Source organism: Mobula hypostoma, chromosome 5 (assembly GCF_963921235.1).
Source record: "Mobula hypostoma chromosome 5, sMobHyp1.1, whole genome shotgun sequence".
Classification (NCBI taxonomy): domain Eukaryota; kingdom Metazoa; phylum Chordata; class Chondrichthyes; order Myliobatiformes; family Myliobatidae; genus Mobula; species Mobula hypostoma.
The window spans coordinates 42,146,609-42,165,092 of NC_086101.1; the positions used below are offsets into that span (position 1 = coordinate 42,146,609).

Below are 18,484 nucleotides of genomic sequence, written 5' to 3' on the forward strand. Positions count from 1 at the left end.
AAAGTTTCACAGTAGTTCAGTAATTGGCGATGCACTGAAATCAGTGCACCAAACTTCAAATATTTATAAAGGAAACCAACAGCTTTTCACCTTATATTAACTATCAAAACAATTCACAATCTGTTTTTTTTAAATTCACACTCTAAACCAAAGCTAATTTGACCTCTGAAGAGAAGGGAATTGAACATCACAGAGGCTGCAACAAACAACTTCATAGATCATTCGAATTTCCAAACATCACTGCAAGCAAATACATTCAGGCAATGGTAAATGTTTGTGTAGATGTTGCTGCATCCAGAAACGTTAATTGTCCACTACCACCTAATTTATCAGCTATGACACTGTGCACATCAGTAATATCTACAGGAGATGCTGCCTGACAAAGGAACATCCATTTTTTAAAGGCCCCCACCATCTGGGCCATGACATCTTTTCACTAATACCATCAGGCAGTAAGTACAGAAGCCTGAAATCCCATACCACCAGATTCAAGAACAGCTACTATCCTTCAAATAATTTGTTTCTTGAATCAACCCGTACACCCTTTAATCACCACTTCCATTTTACAACACTTTGACCACTTCGCACTAAAGTGTGTCTAATTTATGTCGAATTTGTGAATGCTGCTTATATGATGCGATGTGATGTCAAAGCCCCAGCTTTCACAGCACCATATTCAGAACGGTTACTACCCTACAACTACCAGACTCCCATATTGGCATGCATAACTTCAATCGTCACTGCTCGGAACTGACTGTATCTCATATTGTCGATATTTATTGTTCATTTATTTATTATTACTTGCTTTTTGTATTTGCAAAATGTGTGTTGTTTCCACACAGGTTGAACGTTGAAGTTGGTGTGGTCTTCCATTGATTCTATTATGGTTATTATTCTATTATGGATTTCTTGAGTATGTCTGCAAGAAATGAATCTCAGGGTTTAGATGGTGATGTACATGTACCTTGATAATAAATTTACTGATTCTGAAATTGAACTTTGAATTCAGTTTATCACTGCACCTGTGCATATGATAATAAACTTGAATTTAAGTGCCTCAAAGACAGCTAATTGTGTTTTCAAGTACCAATCCCTGGACTTGGTACAAAAATCCAAGTTACCAGTGCAGGGCTGAGTGAGTAAGAAATATCAAAGAAAATTTGCAGTTGCTGGAAATCTTAAATGGAAACTGGAAACCAGCAACTGTGTAAGAGAAATTAGGTTAAGATTAAAGCTCTGAGGATCCCACAGCTGAAATGTTAATTCTGATTCTCCTTCCACAGATGCTACCTGACAGCGTTTTTAAGGGGTACAGGGTTTTTTTTATAGAATATGACGAATAAACAGGAATAGGATACTAGGATGGTCAAAGATGGGAAGGTGAAGTGTAGGTTTGTGTGTGTGTGTGTGTGTGTGTGTGTGTGTGTGTGTGTGTGTGTGTGTGTGTGTGTGTGAGAGATTGGGTGAAGGGATTTAGAATGTATGTCTCGTGCACATTCTGGAGCAGAGGGTGGCGGTAATGCACCATTAAGCTGGATGCCAACCGCCATAAAACAAGATACAGACAGACAGATGCTACCTGACCAGCTGTGTGTTTTAAGCATGTTCTGTTTTTAAAACTGAGGGACTATTGTCTTGTGGGAGCTTATTCACAAGAGGCCCCATCTCCTCTCTCATAGATGGAAAAAATAAAGGCATTAAAATAAGCAGCAGTAAACATTTTTAAAAGCAATGGCAACTTCATAAGTGTTACACTGTGCCTAATTCACAACTCAATATATTTCAACAGTGGAAAAAAAGATACCCTTCATGGGCATTGCTTGTTTTAATTTTTCCTATCTAAAGGCAAATACAAGAAATGGGAGAAGTACTCCATTTTGCCCTTAAGGCTGTTCTGCTACCCAACAAGATCACAGCATCTCTCCCTATATCCCCTGCCTCCTCTAATAATCAGAAATATATTGACCTTGGTTTTGAATGGAATCAGTAACGGTTCCAAGGTGGCAAAATTTTGCAAGATGGCTTCAACAGATCGATCTGTAACTTTTACTATAATAATTCTACACTGTTAAATTTTATTTCTGAGACTTTAAGACCTTCACTGCAACTGTAGTTCTTCATTCTGTCATTGATTTTCCTTTTGTACTACCCTGATGTACTTATTAATAGAATGGTTTGTATGGATGGCACACAAATAAAGCTTTTCATCTTATCTCAGTACTCGTGACAATTACAGCCATAGACTCATACCCCACAGAAACAGGTCCTTTCGCCCAACATGTCCATGTCAGCCAGAGTCAGAGTTACAGAGCACGACTGCACAGAAAAAGGCCCATCTGGCCTATGCGGAACCATTAATCAGCCGGTTTACACCCAGACCATAGCCCACCGTACCCCTCCCATCCATGTACCTATTCCAATTTGTCTTAAATGTTGAAATTGACCTCACATCCACCACTTGCTCTGGCAGCTCGTTCCACACTCTCACCACCCTCTGAGTGAAGAAGTTTATCACCCATCTACAGAAATCCCAATTCCCAGCACATGATCTGTAGCCTTCTAGGCATGGGAAATTCAAACGTTCAAATGGATAATTCCCAAAGGTCATCTGAGGAGGTGGGACAGAAGTCTGAAGATCTACGCGCAAATGTTTTATTTTTTTTTATTTAGTAATACAGCGTGGAGTAGGCCCTTCTGAGCCATGCTGTCCCAACAATCCCACAACCCTGATTGATCCTAAACTAATCATAGGACAATCTACAGTACTATGTAAAAGTCTTCGGCACCTTAAGTTTTTTTTTAAACTAAATTTTGTTTATTTTTTGTCTCCTACATTAGTGTTTTAGTAGAAAAAAAATATTACATTTCCAAACACTTATTTACCAAAACAAATCTCAGAAATCTTTATATTTTGTTCAGGAAAGTAACATATTAAGTAATAAGTCACTTTTCAAATAAAAACTTGATGACTTCATAGGGATATAGCCCAGTGCATGATTAAACTAAGATAACAAACCGACGCTAATGATCAACGACATAATGAGTTGAATGAACTAAACTCATTAACTGAAACAGAAACAGGTATAGAAAGAATCAAACTGGGCGAAGGACAACCAAACTAAAAAGTGAGGGTGTGGCAGATGTGACAGATTAAGATTCAAATCATCAATTCTTACACCATGGCAAGAGTGAGCACAGCAACAAGACACAAGGTGATCATCCTGCAATAGTAAGGTCTGTTTCCCAGGCAGAAATTTCACCACAGGCAAGATTTTCAAGATTATGCTATCCAAGCTCTTCAGAAGCACAAAGAAACGGGCATGGCTGAGGACTAGAAATGCAGTGCCCAGCCACAGAAATAAGTGCAGCAGGCAAGAGATACCTCACATTGACACCCCTCCTCAATCAGAAGTAGTCCAGGACTGCTACCAGTACTGAATTCACAGAAATCACTGGAACCCAAGTATTGCCCTCTACAGTCCAGAGAAGTCTTGTCAGAAGTGGTCTTCCTGGAAGAATTTCTGCCAAAATGTCATTCCTCTGAAGTGGAAACAAAGCCAAAAGACTCACCTACGCACAAGGACTGGAGTGCTGAACAATGGCAGCAAGTGCTCTGGACTGGCATCAAAATTTGAAGTTATTGAATGAAGGCAGTTTGTCTGCAGAAAAGCTGGAGAGTTTCACATGGGTAAGTGTCTGCAGCCAACAGTGAACCACAGCAAAGGTTACCTGTAGGCTTGGGGCTGCATTTCTACAAATAGAGTTGGTGAGCTGGTCAGAATTAATGGAATCCTCAATCCTCAGAAATACAAGTAGATTCTGATCACTCACACAGTACCATCAGGGAGGCATCTGATCGGTCCCAACTTCATTCTACCACAGGACAATGATCCCAAACACACAGCTAAAATCATAAAGAACTATCCCCAGTGAAAAGAAGAACAAAAGGACCTTTGAAACAGATGGTCTACAAACTGCGGTTTTTCTACAATAGTTAACTCTAATACTAAATCTGATTCTGATTCACTATATCTTGGGCAAGGAAGTTTCTCTTCAATTCATTTTGAGACTGTGACCTCTGGTTCGGAATACAGGCAGAGGAGAAGTCCTGCCTGTAGCTTCCCTGCTAAGACCTGGAAGAAATTCCAATGTTTCTAAGATTAAGTGAAAATCTTTCTTTTCAAATGAATAGCAGCTGTATTTATGAACTTGGTCATGTGGACCAATTCTTCATTCTACTTACAAACTCAACTATCAAAGAAACAGAACTGTATAGAACCATCCTTGCATTAATTTTAATGCTTTCAGAGAACAGATGCAATGTTACTTAGTGATATAATCACTGAACATCAAACTTAATATATCAGTGCAGACAGCATTATGTTTCACAGTTGAAATAAACGGAAATGATATTGCCACAAATTAAAAAATATAAATACAAGAGCCTTTGAAACATATTCCACATCTCAGAAGAAAAAGAAATCGTTGCTGCGAAATTAGACTTTTATTCAACTACATTTTGATTTATGTTTCAGCCTTTGCATGGGAATTATATTTTCTCTTCCACTGTTGAAGATGTAATATCCTGCCCTTGAATAAAATGTTTCAATCCACTTTATTGAGTACTTCAGCAACAAAAAAATTAATTATTGAACAACTGCCTCAAGTAGTATTGGAAGAAATCAGTGGCCTTGTCACATAACCAGGAGATTGATGACACATCATGTTTTTGAATGGACTGATGGTTCACAATTTACACTGCAGAAGGGCAGTGCTAGGCATGTCATAGCTTAAGCCAAATTTTAATTCAATTTCTTATTAAATGCTGGATAGAATAAATTTATCCGTGCCTTACAGAGCCTGCATGAATAAATGAGCTGGCACCAGTTCAAACACAAAAATAAAAATGGTCAGGTTTCATTAAGAAAAAAAGGAGAGTTATATTTAAGTGCAGGATAAATAAGTAAATTCACCTATTTGCCAAATTGTCATCAGGGAGCAACTACATGTCCATCACCTCTACACATCACCTCTGAAGCTTCTTTCCCGTAGCTATTCAGCATTGCAACAAAACTCACTCAGGTTCCTACACAACATCCGTTAACTGGTCTTTCCTGCTTTCCTTGTTCTGTTCATAATTATTTAGTCTGTTCATATGTTCACATTTGTTTAAGTTTGATTACTGAGATTTGTGCATGTGACTGTTCTGTTGATTACTCATGGCTGTTTTGCACTACAGTCTTATAGGTTGTTCGTTGTTTTTGTGTTGTCTGTTAAGGTATTGTCCTGTGTTTTATGCTCAGCACCGAACCACAATCAATTCTGGTATGTTTCACATACTGGCAATAAAGTGATTCTGATTGTGAATTTCTAAGATTTGCAAGACAGACAACAGAAATCTCCATGACTGCTTCAATATCAGGTAATTATGCGCGTATGCCTGAAGGTTACAACAAACATAAATGAGCATAACAGTAACTCTCACGACACTTTCTTCTCTATCGACTCCATCTACAGTTCTTGCTGTCTCAGTAAAGCAGCCAACATAACCTAAGACTATACCCCACCCCAAACATTCTGGGTGAGAAAGCCTGAAAGCAAGTTGACGCCCTAGTAAACTAAGATGGACTCTTCACCTCATAACCTTATTATGGCCGCGCACCTCATTGTTTACCTTCACTGTAACTGTAATGCTTAATTCTGCATTCTGTTATTGTTTTCCTTTGTACTTCCTCAATGCACTGTTGTGATGAAACAATCTGTATGGATGACATGCAAAGCCAAGATCTTCACTGTACCTCAGTGCATGTGACAAATGTAAATGAGTACCATGCAGTTCAATTCAATAAGTCTGTCACAATATTGCTTCTCAAGCTTTCTTGCCCAAGACAGATGATTGAAGAATTTATGGTCCTCCAAGCAATTCCCAAATATAATTAGTTATTCACATATATTTCTTTAATTTGAGCTAAGTAGTCAAAACTTTGAGATTTGCTTCTCCACTGCAGTTATTGGTTTTCACTGATAATGTTGCTATGTTTTATACATATGGTTCAAAGATGTACCAATGCTTTCAGAGTATTATTAAGGATGAGATCAAATTGAATTATACTAAATTATGAAGGGATTTGACAATTTATTTGGGCAAGTGGGTCAGGATCAAGCATTAAAGATTTAAAGTGATTTGCAAGAACAAGAGTTGAATTTAGGATGTTTTCTCCACACAGAGAACTGCCAAGATTTCAAACTCAATATCGGAGATAGAGGTGGAGTGGAGAAATTGATCTTTTGTGAGGGTATCTGAACACAAATTAGAATAGATTATGAGGTTGCTGGGTTGCACTGAACTTTAGCTTGTAATAGGGAAGAGGTCACTTCAGAAAGAACTGCTTCACTATCTGAGAGTCGCTTCAACATCCTTAATGCATCTGCCTCAACCACCACCCCTGGCAATGCATTCCCAGCACCCACAACTCTGAGATAAACAAACCATCTCCCCTAAATAGTCCTCCACTCACCTTAAATGGATGTCCTCTGGTATCGGCCACAGCCAATCTGGAATAAAGGTGCTGGGTGTTCACTCTACCCGAACCTCTCATAATTTTGTGTACATCTCTTAGTCGCCTCTCATTCTCCCTCGTTCCAAAGAAAAAAGTCCCAGGTTGCTTAACCTTTCCTCACAACGCATGTTCTCCAATCCAGGAACCAACCTGGTCAATCTCCTCTGCACCCTCACTAAAGCTTACATATCCTTCAGATAATGATGTGACCAAAACAGGAACATGGCACTCTAAATGCCGTCTAACCAGAGTTTTATATAGCTGCAACATTATTTCATGTCTCTTTATCTCAATCCCCTGACTAATAAAGAGCAGCACACCACACACCTTTTCAAAGTTTTAAAGTGCATTCAATATCAGAGTATATGTACAGTATACCTCTTGAAATTCATCCTCTTCACAGACAAAATAAAGAAACCACATAGAACGGTAGAAATATCTGAGTTCTGAACCCCCCTTCACACAAGTAGCACCAACTCCTCCACCCCACCACCATTGAACAGCAGCAGAAGCACCAAAGAGTCCATTGATCCAGAATCCATCAAACCGCAGTTGACAAACCAGCACCCTTTTATCCACCCTTGCAAATTCACACTGTTTCTCCACACTGCTAAGAATTGTGATATTAATTTTGTACTCTGCCTCCAAGTTCAAACTACCAAATTGTTACTTTGAAGTTACAAACCAAATGTTGGTAAATGGGATTAGTTTGGATGGGGCACCATGGTTGCCATGGAACAGCTGGTCCTAAAGGCCTGTTGCTGTGCCATGGCACTCAACTATCAGTAAGGCAATCCCTTGCAACTGCACTGCAACACCATCCAAAATCTTTGCACTAAATCCTCAGGAGGCTGTTGAAATTCCTGCCCCTAAAGGTGACAGCCACAGTTTACAATGTAAACTTCAATAATTAATGCATTGTGTTCTGTACATAGAAAAATCTTCAAAGTCCATATTCTGTCCTCAAGTATGCTCCCTTTCAGATTTTTCACGCTGACATTTGGAGTGTGCAACTGATGATTGCCAACTTTACTATTGAAAGGTAGGTGTTAAAAATATTTAAAGGGCAGAAGCAAGGAAATAGGTAGCTTATACGTACATTTGACAGATTGCCCAACATGATTCCTGTGCCCATATCAAATCGCAGTGGGTGCTTCAGTGATCCACTGCTGGCAAGCATAACGCATGTTTCTAAACACAGACCAGTCAATGCTTTTCACGGCAATTGGCATCCAGCTGGAGAACATGGGGCAAATATTGGCCTTTGCCATCTGGGCAATGGACTAAAGAAACACACAGAATGCTGGAGAAACTCAGCAGGTCAGGCAGCATCTATGGAAAGGCGTAAACAGTTGACGTTTCTGGCTGAGACCCTTCCTCAAGGCTGAGAAGTAGGGGGAAGATGCCAGATTAAAAAGGTAGGTCGGGGGGAGAGGCTAGCCATAAGGTGATAGGGAAGTCAGATGTGTGGGAAAGGTCAAGAAGGTCAACGGCTTGAGAAGAAAGAATCTGATAGGAGAGGAGAGTGGGCAATAGGAGAAAGAGAAGGAGAATGAGAAGGGTCCCAGGGGGAAGTAATAGGCTGGTGAGGAAAAAGTGAAAAGTCAGAGTGGGGAATGGGGGTGGGGTAGTGGTGGGGAGAGAAATGAGTCCATTTGGAAGGTGGAAACGATATTCATGCCATCAGGTTGGAGGGTACCCAATCAGAATTCAAGGTGTTGCTCCTCCACCCTGAAGGTGGCCTCATCTTGGTACCAGGGAAGGCCACGGATCAACTCATCAGAAGAGGAATAGGAATTGGAATGAAAATGTTTCATTACCTGGAAGCCCCGCTTTTGACAGATGGTGAGGAGATACTCTATGAAGCAGTTCCCAAATTCACAATGGGTCTCATCGGGAGGTCCAGACACAGTAGATGGTCACAGCAGATTCACGGGTGAAGTGTTGCCTCACCTGGAAGGACTGTTTGGGGCCCTGATGGAAGGAGGAGATATATGGGAAGGTGTAGCAGTTAGGCCACTTTCAGGGATAAGTATTGGGAAGAAGATTAGTGGGGAGGGACAAATTGACAAGGGAATCATGGGGGGAGTGACCCTGTAGAAAACAAAGAAGGGGGCAGGAACTAAAGACTAGCTTATGTGCAGCACAGCTCACATCTCTGGGAACAGCAAATGCTCTCCTCAAGGTTGCAAGAAACTGTAGAGGGCTGTGGACACAGCTCAGAATATCACAGAAACCAACCTCCTTCCATGGACTTTGCCTACACTTTTCTCTGTCTCAAAAAAGCAAGCAACATAATCAAAGACTCTATCCCACCCTGGGTATTCTCTCTTCTTCTTTCTTTCATTGGGCAGAAGAGACAAAAGCTTGAAAACGCATACCACCAGATTCAAGTACAGGTTCTATCCTGCTGTTATCAGGAAACTTTTCCATTCGAGCAAGGGAGAAAGAGGGGTGATTTATACTCTTACAAAGGACATAGATATGTTGAACGTGCACAGCCTTCTTCCCACAACTGGGGAATCAAGAAAAAGAAGGCATAGGTTTAATGCAAGAGGAGAATATCTTAATTGGAACCGGGGAGCAACTTTTTCACCAAGACAGTGGTTGGTATATGGAGTAAGCTGCCGCAGGAAGTGGTTAATGCAGGTACATCAACAGCATTTAAAAGGTACTTGATAGGTTCTTGATTAGTAAGGGCATCAAAGATTACAGGAAGAAGGCAGGAGAAAGGGGGTTGAGAGGGAAAGTGAATCAACGATGATCGAAAGGTGCAACAGACTCAAAAGACTAAGTGGCCAAATTATCTTATATCCTTTGGCCTTACTTGGACATGTATATGGGCAGCAGAGATTTAGAGCGATATGGGACAATCCCGGGCAAATGGGACCAATTGAAATGGGAATCTTGGTCGGCATGAGCTAGTTGGACCAGAGGGCCCATTTCCATGTTATACGTCTAGGACCCCTGAGCAGTGGTAACATTGACTCCAAAATCCCTCTATGCATTAATATTGTTAAGAGCCTTGTCCAGAAGATGACTTATACTCGACTTTCATTCCAGATTATGTTAATTTCTTGAAATTGGTATCATAGACTCCTCCTTATCCAAATTATCAAAACTCTCACCATTTCTTTCCCCTCTGCTGCTGCCCAACCCCCCAAGTATTTCCTGCATTTGTTTTTATTTCAGATTTCTAGCATCTACAGTTCCTTAGTTTGGTTGACATCTCACTTAAAATCCTAACATTTCCAGTCCTAAAGGACAGATAGCTAGGAGTTAATCACCTTTACTACTACCAAGCAATCAACTGTTAGCATTAATAGATCATTGCAACACAGTTTAGCCGGCCAGTGGTGTAGTGGCAACTGCACCAGATTCTGAGAGTGGTCCTGGGTTCAAACCCAGCCAGCTTTTTGCATGCTTTCCATCTGTGCTGGGTTAAGCCTTGAGCTTGCAACTCATCTTCATAAAAAGCAGACAAATACTGAAGAAATGGCAAGGTTGCCACCCGGAGTGCCACAAGACGCAGAGAGGAACAACAAAACAAGACAGTTTAGTTAGTGTGTGCTACAAACTTAATATGATGTAAAATTGATGTTCTTCCACAAAATAATTTAGAAAACACAGCCACCTTATTTTGTACATAAACCAGTAGGTTATATAAATGAAACAACAGTGTAAGCACCAGGAGTAAAACTCAAAAGCTCTATTCCTCAGACCCACTACATATTTCATGCATTTGAAACCACTGAAAGAACTGCTTCAGACAATTAATTCACGTCTGAAGAATATGCAGTACATCTTCATGAAATACATATCATGAGCACTGATCTATTGCCAGCGATAATGCATGGCTCGAAGTATATTATTCCCTCCTGTAATATGAGAAATGGATCTGATAAAATACAATGAATCTTTTTCCACATTAAGGACTTTGAAGTGAGGCTATGAAAACAAAATTAACACATCACCCTCATGAAAAATGTACGTAATCTTGCTTTGGTCAAGGTCTCTGATGTGATGTGGGAATTTTGAAGGAACGAGGTTCGTTTCAAATTTCTTTCTGCCACAGGTTGATTTTTTTTTTATATATCAAAGTATTTTAGTACCTCAATATTCATGAACCATGACATCAATAACTTAATTTCAGAAACTTCTTCACAGAAAAGCTATCCATCATACTGAGGGTACAGCATGGCAAGGGACATCTCAACCAAACACTTATTAAGGAAGAAGATAAAAAATGAGATATGAGGTGGAGGGAGGGAGGGAAAGAGAGAGCGAGGGAGAGATTGAGATATTGAGATTTAAAGTATAGTATCTTGACAACTCAGGCCTGGCTGCTGGTGGTCAGGTGATAGAATTCAAGGTGTCATACTGTATAGTCAACAACTAAAATTTTGCCAACTGAAGGTCCTCTTTGAAAGAAGAATCTGAACGAACAGGTGTGATTGTCCCTTCACTCATGGAAGTAGGATGTTTTGCAACAAAGTATTAATGAGGGGTCAGCAGTGGAAAGGGTGAGCAACTTCAGGTCCCTTAGAGGATCTATCCTGGGTCCAATATATTAATGCAATTCTGAAGAATGGATACAATGTCAGGAGTTTGAGAAGGTTTGGTATGTCTCCGAAGACAGATAAATTTCGACAGATACAGAGTGAAGAGCATTCAGACTGCTTGATATGGAGGTTCCAATGGACAGGATCACAAGGCTGCAGAGGATTGTAGACTCAGCCAGTTCCATCACACGCACAACCCTTCCCAGCATTGAGGACACTTTCAAGAGGCAGTGCCTAATGGAGGTGGCATCAATTACTAAGGACCCTCACCACCTGAGACATGCTGTCTTCTCATTACTACCATCCGGGAAGAGGCATTGGAGCCTGAAGACCCATGCTGAACGATTCAGAAACAGCTTCTTCTGAACACTGAGATCTTCAGGCAAACGAACGCAGGCATGGAGTAAACTAAAGACTTGGAGGTAGAAAGTAACGATGAGGATTTAGTCAAAGAACGTAACAGAGGAATAACAAATGACTCAGAGTGTATATAATCGAGCAAGCTAAGGGTACACAGAATGTTACTTCACTTGGAGCCCAAATTCAAGACTCAGCGATGAATGCTAGTCACGACGATCTTAAATTGTGCACATAGAATGAGAATCCCGTGTGTATCAGCGTTAAAACTCTATAAACTAAAAATAGGATGCACAAGGAACCCCCATTCAAAAAAAAACTAGCAGCATGAAGAACACAAGGAAAACTTAACAAGTAAACCAGTCAGTTAACAAGTTCTAGTTAAAACAAGTCAGTGATGTTCAGGTGTTTCGGAGTGCGAATGCGTGATGCTCTCCGGTGCCCAGCAATGTTCCGAACAGTTCATGACACTATCTATCTATTCATTTCTTTTTGCAATATTTATTCAATTTATAGTAATTTTATGTTCTGTACTGTACTACTGCGACAAACTACAAATTCATGTCATCCAAGTTGGTGATATTAATTCTAAATCGGGTTCTGTGATTAATAATTCATCTGCTGAGCTCCCGGTAAATGTCACAAATGGGGGTGGTGGATGGAGGGGAGGGAGACCCTGGTGACCCTCTGCGGTTTTTACTGTCCTCTCTAAAGTGCTGTGGTCCGATGCTTTCCAGCTTCCATGCCACATGATGATACCGTCAGACAGGACACTCAATGCTGCTCCTCTGGAAAGTTGTTCGAATGGGGGCAGGGAGCCTTGCACGTCTTAGTCTCCTCAGAAAGTGAAGTCGCTGCTGTGCCTTCTTGACTAGTGAGGAGGTGTTGTGGGTCCTGGTTAGATCATCCATTATGTGGACACCAAGGAACTTTGTGCTCTTCACTCTCTCCATGGCAGAGTCATTGAAATCAATGGAGAGTGGTCAGACTGTGCCTTCCTGAAGTCCGTGATCATCTCTTCTGACTTGTCCATGTTGAGACGCAGGTTGTTGTTTCTCACACCTGTGTAGCTGAACATGATTGCTCAGATTGTACTTTAGTTGATATTGAGTCGCTGAAAAGCCCCATAAAAAAAGACTCACATTTCTCTATTTTTATGCTCAACCAAGTGCCAGGTGCACCAAGGTATTTCACCACTCACCTCAGAGTAAGAATCAAATTTATCATCACTAACAGGATGGCAGGAAATTTGTTGTTTTGTTGCGGCAGAACAGAGCAAAGACATAAAATTACTCTAAAGTGCAAAAATAAACAAATAGTGCAAAAAAAGGAATAACAGGGTAGTATTCATAAACTCACGGTCCATTCAGAAATCTGATGGCAAAATGGAAGAAACTGTTCCGAAAATGATGAGTGTAGGTCTTCAGGCTCCTGCATCTCCTCCCTGATGGTAGTAATGAGAAGTGAGAATGTCCAGGGAGGTAAGAGTCCTTACAATAGATGCTGCCTTCTTGAGGCATTGTCTTTTGAAGATGTCCTCAATGGTGGAGAGGCCTGTGCCCATGATGGACCTGGTTGAATCTACTATTTGTCTGAAGCCCCTTACAATTCTGTGCATTGGAGGCTCCATAATTTGTATTTTTACAAATTTATTCATCTGTATTTTTTTTTCTTTCTCTTGTTGGTCTTGTATTTTTATTCTATTTTTTCTTTAAATGGGTTTTTTTTCCCCCAGTTTTCTTGCTTTGTGGCTACCTGAAAGCAAACAAATTTCAAGGTTGTATAATTTATATATTCTTTGATAATAAATGTACTTGACTTGAATCTTGATGCAACTAGCCAAAATGCTCTCCGCAGAATATACGCAGAAATTTGTCAGAGCAGCCAGACGTGCTATAGCTGTGCTCTGCCCTCTCACGGTGGATGGGACCTTCCTCATTCTGGCTTGTTCAGCTACACAATTACACTCGCCACACTGGTCACTGAGAAATCATTCCAAAAAGCATTTGAGCAGTGCAGGGTGAATGCAGCTTCACAATGAATTCGAAAAATACTATTCCATATTGAGCAGCCTGTGATTAGTTACCTGAATCCAAGCCAGATGAGGAAAAACGACAAAACTGGGAAGAAATATTGGACTGTGAAATCAATTAAGAAATAATTTCACCCTGCAGAGAAGCCTTTACTACTTCCAACTTCAAAGAAAGGTGAACTCAAGCCTTTAATTAATCGTCACTGACACAGACTGTGAATTAGCCACACAAAAGTAATTAGCTCGAGACATTCATCTATCGCACCGTGGACCGCTGCCCCATACTTCAAAGAGTTTGTCATTCTGAACATAAGAGGAAGGTCAGTTTTAGGCCTGAATTCAAGTTGCAGGAGATGTCTCAAGCAACAACAATCAAGGAACAGAATGGGAAGGAGAGTGACACTGACACACATACTCCAAAACCAGTTTATTCCACATAATCAGAGCCAAAAAGTCAGAGTATTGAAACATGGAAACAGGCATACAGATCCACCAAACTTTGGTATTGGCCCTGTTTGGCCCTTATCCCACTAACAAGAGAAAATCTGCAGATGCTGGAAATCCAAGCAACACACACTGGAGGAACTCAGCATTGTGTGTGTAGCTTCCATATTCCACTAAACCTTTTCTAACCAGGTATTTATTCAAATGTCTTTAAAATGTTGTAATTATACCTGCCTTAACCACCCTTTATGTTAAGAAGTTGCCCCTCATGTTCCTATTAAACATGTCCCCATCCCCTCACCCTAAACCTATGCCCTCTGCTTTCAGTCCCCATTCTCTGGGGAAAAAAAGACAATGTGTTTTCATCCCATGTACCTCTCTCATAAAAGATGAAGTCAGAAACACAAGGTCTGCAGATGTTGGAAATGCAAGCAACATACACTAACTGCTGGAGGAACTCAGCAGACCAGGCAGCAATGATTAAACAGATGACGCTTCGGGCCCAGACCCTTCATTGGGACGTAGATGAAGTATTACATTTTGGTAAGAAAAATCAGGGCAGAGCTCACAGTAAATCGTAGGAGCCATCGAGACTTTTGTAGAATAGAGAGCCTTAAGGGTTCAAATATAAAGTTTCTTGAGAGTGATGACAATGGTGAAGAAATAACTTGGTATACTGGTAGTTATCTGTCACAATATTGAATACAGGAGATGGGATGTCATTATAGGGCTGTTGAAAATGCTGCTGAGGCCACACTTTGACTATTGTGTGCATGTCTGCCCTGCTTTAGGAAAGTACATAATTAAAATGGAGAAGAGGCAAAACTGTTTACAATCATGTTACTGTGACTAGAGGGCTTGAGTTATAAGCAGAGGCTGGACAGGCCAGAATATCTTTCCCTGTGGTGTAGCAGGCTGAGGAGTGGCCATATAGAGGTTTATAAATTCATGATGGGCATAGACAAGTTGGGTAGCTAATGTCTTTTCCCTAGGGCAAGGAAGTGAAAACCCAGACAGCATAAGTTTAAAGTAAGAGGAGAAAGGTTTAAAATGGGTCTGAGGAACACGTCTTCAAACAGAGCATGGTAAATATATGGAAATTGTTGAGACAGGTACAATGGCAACATTTAAAAGTCATTTGGACAACTAGATGGATAGGAAATTCTTAGAGAGATATGGACCAAATGAGGAGAAGTAGAACTAGTTCAGTCAAACAATTTGGTCAACATGGATGTTGTTTCCTATGGTAGGTGTTATTTTCTTCACACTTCTAACTGTTTTTTGTCAAGCCACTCCTCCAGCTTGTGGCCACATTGATGGACTGCGACTAAGCGGTCTTAGAGTTTGTAAATTTTAGTATGCTTTTCAAACACGGCAGACTCTGGGCACTGTGAATGCAAATCTTTATATTCTGGGGGATGACAGAGCCATCTTGAAAAGCTGAGTTGATTCATGATGAAGTGTGACCCGAGAGGGGCAAGCAGGAGACAGGATTGGATCAATCTTTCTCTGACATCTTGGCCACAGATATTCCAACATGGCTGGCCCTGAGTTGGCATCGCCTGATGGACGCTTGCGTCCACACAACGTTAACATTTTGATCCATCGATGAACTGGCTCAAGTGCCTTTTCCCACACATGATAACTGAATTTGAGGAGAAAAAAAAGAAGATTCCAGTGGAGCTTAAATGCTGGAATGAACAGTTTTGGCCCAATAGTGTGTTTCTTTGCCCACTGAGTAACTCTAACTGAAACGGGAAAGCACTCTAAATCCAACCATCTTGTCAGATCTGAAGTCTTGTGTCGAACAGTCCAGGTTAAGGTGCCAGACTTCCTTCTCTGAAGGACATTACTGAACAATATCCATGCAGAACAATTGATCACATCAATATGTTGGGGTGGTAGTATAAAATGTAGCAAGTACATGGTTCTGAACAACCACCCACTAGTATCTTGGTTTCTGCCAACTTATTTTCTTCATAGAGACTCACGCTTCCATGTCAATGGCGATTAGTGATTAGTTTATTATAGTCATGTGTACAGTCCAAAGACGTTCTGTTTGGTAGGTTAATTGGTTATTGTAAATAGTCCCATCATTAGTCTAGGGTTAAATCAGGGATTGCTAGACAGCACGTCTCTTAGGGCAGAAAGGCCTATTCCACACTACATCTCAATAAATAGATAGATAGAGAGATAAATGAATATGCAAATACAGTGAAAAGCTTTTGCTTGTGTGCCATTCAGACAGACCATTCCAGGCACAAGTACATCGAGGTTGAACAAAAGGAAAACAGAATGCCGATTACAGTGTTAGAGTTACAGAGAAACTGCAATGCACGGAGACAAATAAATTGCAAGGGTCATGGAGGCATGTCAGGTAAATTGAGAGATCAAGAGAGTTCATATTTATCATATGAGGTCAATTTAGGAGTATTATAACAGCAGGGTAGAAAGTTGTCCTTCAGCCAGATCTTTCTCTGCTAGTCTTTTTGGCTGAGATGTTTAATTTGTGCACACAAGTGGATGTGAAAGATCATATGGCATTTATTGTTGAAAAGTGCCAAGAGCTGGTGTCTTGGCCAATGTGCGTCCCTTGAGAAAACTGATGTAGATTATCTGTTTATAATCCCTTTGCTATTTATGGAAACTTGCTGTGCACAGATAGACTGAAGTCTCTGTACATAACTTCAATGGCTGAATAGTGATGAAGGACATTGTAAAAAGTCCCATACAAATGAGTCCCTACAGTAACCTTTAAGAACATCCTCTTTAAAGTGTGTTACCTAATACACCATGTAGTGCCAGCAAGTACCTTTGTGATGCAAATAACAAAACTCTCCCCCTTGTAAATCCTCACTGATGCTGGAAGCAGAATTTACAGTAGAGTCATCCCAAACATCTCTAGCACACAAAACATTACATGATTCATAATGAGGTTTTAGACTCGTAGATTATTCAAGATTGTCTATTTCTTGTATTCGTAAAATTCTTGCACACTTTAATCTCTGTAAATTTCAAGGGATACCACTGAACTCAAAGGAAAGGAAGGAAGTCAGGACAGCAGTAGTGACTTGAGTCTGTTCCATCATTCATTATGCTCTGACTGAAGCACTAGAAAATGTCCCTTGGCATTATTTGAATGACAAAAGCCCTTCAGTAAGTAAGATTAACAATTCTCACATCAACTGCCATCTGTGGAAGAACAAGTCTTCCATCAGCTCTATGCGTAGAAGTACTTCTCAACATTCCTGAGAGGCTGGAATTGAATTTTGAAACAGTGCCCACAATACACCCACAACGATTCTCTCACTCCACCACCGAGACACAGCAGTGGCAGCTTGTACCATCTGGAGGATGCATTAAACCACTCACCAAGATTCTTTGGACAGCACCTTCCAACATAGCTTGAAGGACAAGGACAGCAAAAAACAAAGAACACCTCCAACTGGAAGCCACACACCATCCAGACGTTGAAATATATTGCCATTCCTTCACCACCACTGGGTAAAAGACTCGGAACTCTCTTCCTAACAGGATTGTGGGTGTAACCACACTTCGGTGATACATAAAGGTAGCTCACCAACACCTACTCAAGTTTACATTTGGGGAATTAACTGCTGGCTCAGACTATGAAGCCGACATCCTTTGAATAAATTAGAAAAAAAACAGTATTTTCCAAACTACAGAATCTTTCTCTTACTCTTGCCTTCAGTTGCAAGAGATCCGTTGAACAGTATGCAACAGTATCGAGCTTTTCAAAGTAAATTGTATTTTCAGACAATTGTATTGTCACCACATATAATGCTGAGATTCTTTTTCTTGCAGGCATACTCAGCTTTTCGCTGTATCTTGGTGCATGTGACAGTAATAAACCAATAACGATACTAATCATCCCTTAAAAGTTCACAGGTATTAAAAATCTTAAAGACCGATTCACCTTTGTATTATCAGACACTGGTTACAGAATCAAAAATCAACATGTCCTTGTTTTTCCACAGATAACGTACCCATCCATTTGCCTTTTTTAAGTAAACATATTATATCATTATTATAAGCATCTACTTATAAAATAGTATCACCCAGAAATATATGGCATTCTGCAGCTACAATGCCTTCACCATGCGATTCAGTGAGTAAATTTATACACTTCCACAATGTATATGGGCTGGCATTTAATACCCTTCCTCAGCTCTTTTGTTACTCTCATTCTTGAATCTCTGGAATTTGTGTAGTTCCAGGATTTAGTCCCAGTAAGATGAGCCTGTCCCGGTTTTTCTTTCTCATTTCATGCACGTGCAGTATTTTGCTTGGTACTCTGCATTTATGTCACATCTCCCATGTTGGAAAACAACCCAAAGTACTTCACACCATTATCAATCTAACCTGATGACAATTAATAGTTTCATAATACAACTAAGCAACCGAGCATATTTGCAAAACTATATCAGCAGGAGCAGGTCGTCCATGTTTAATACGAAATGTGATAGCAAATGAGCAATAGCTGAGGTTTTGATGTTAAATAGATTTAA

The 18,484-nt window shown here is 40.4% G+C and overlaps 1 protein-coding gene across 4 annotated transcripts in view; it reads right to left on the reverse strand.

The window, feature by feature from the left end:
* LOC134346784 (protocadherin-9) overlaps positions 1 to 18,484 on the reverse strand; it is an 850,226-nt gene that overhangs the window by 668,633 nt on the left and 163,109 nt on the right. The gene's annotated exons all lie outside the window — the stretch shown is intronic.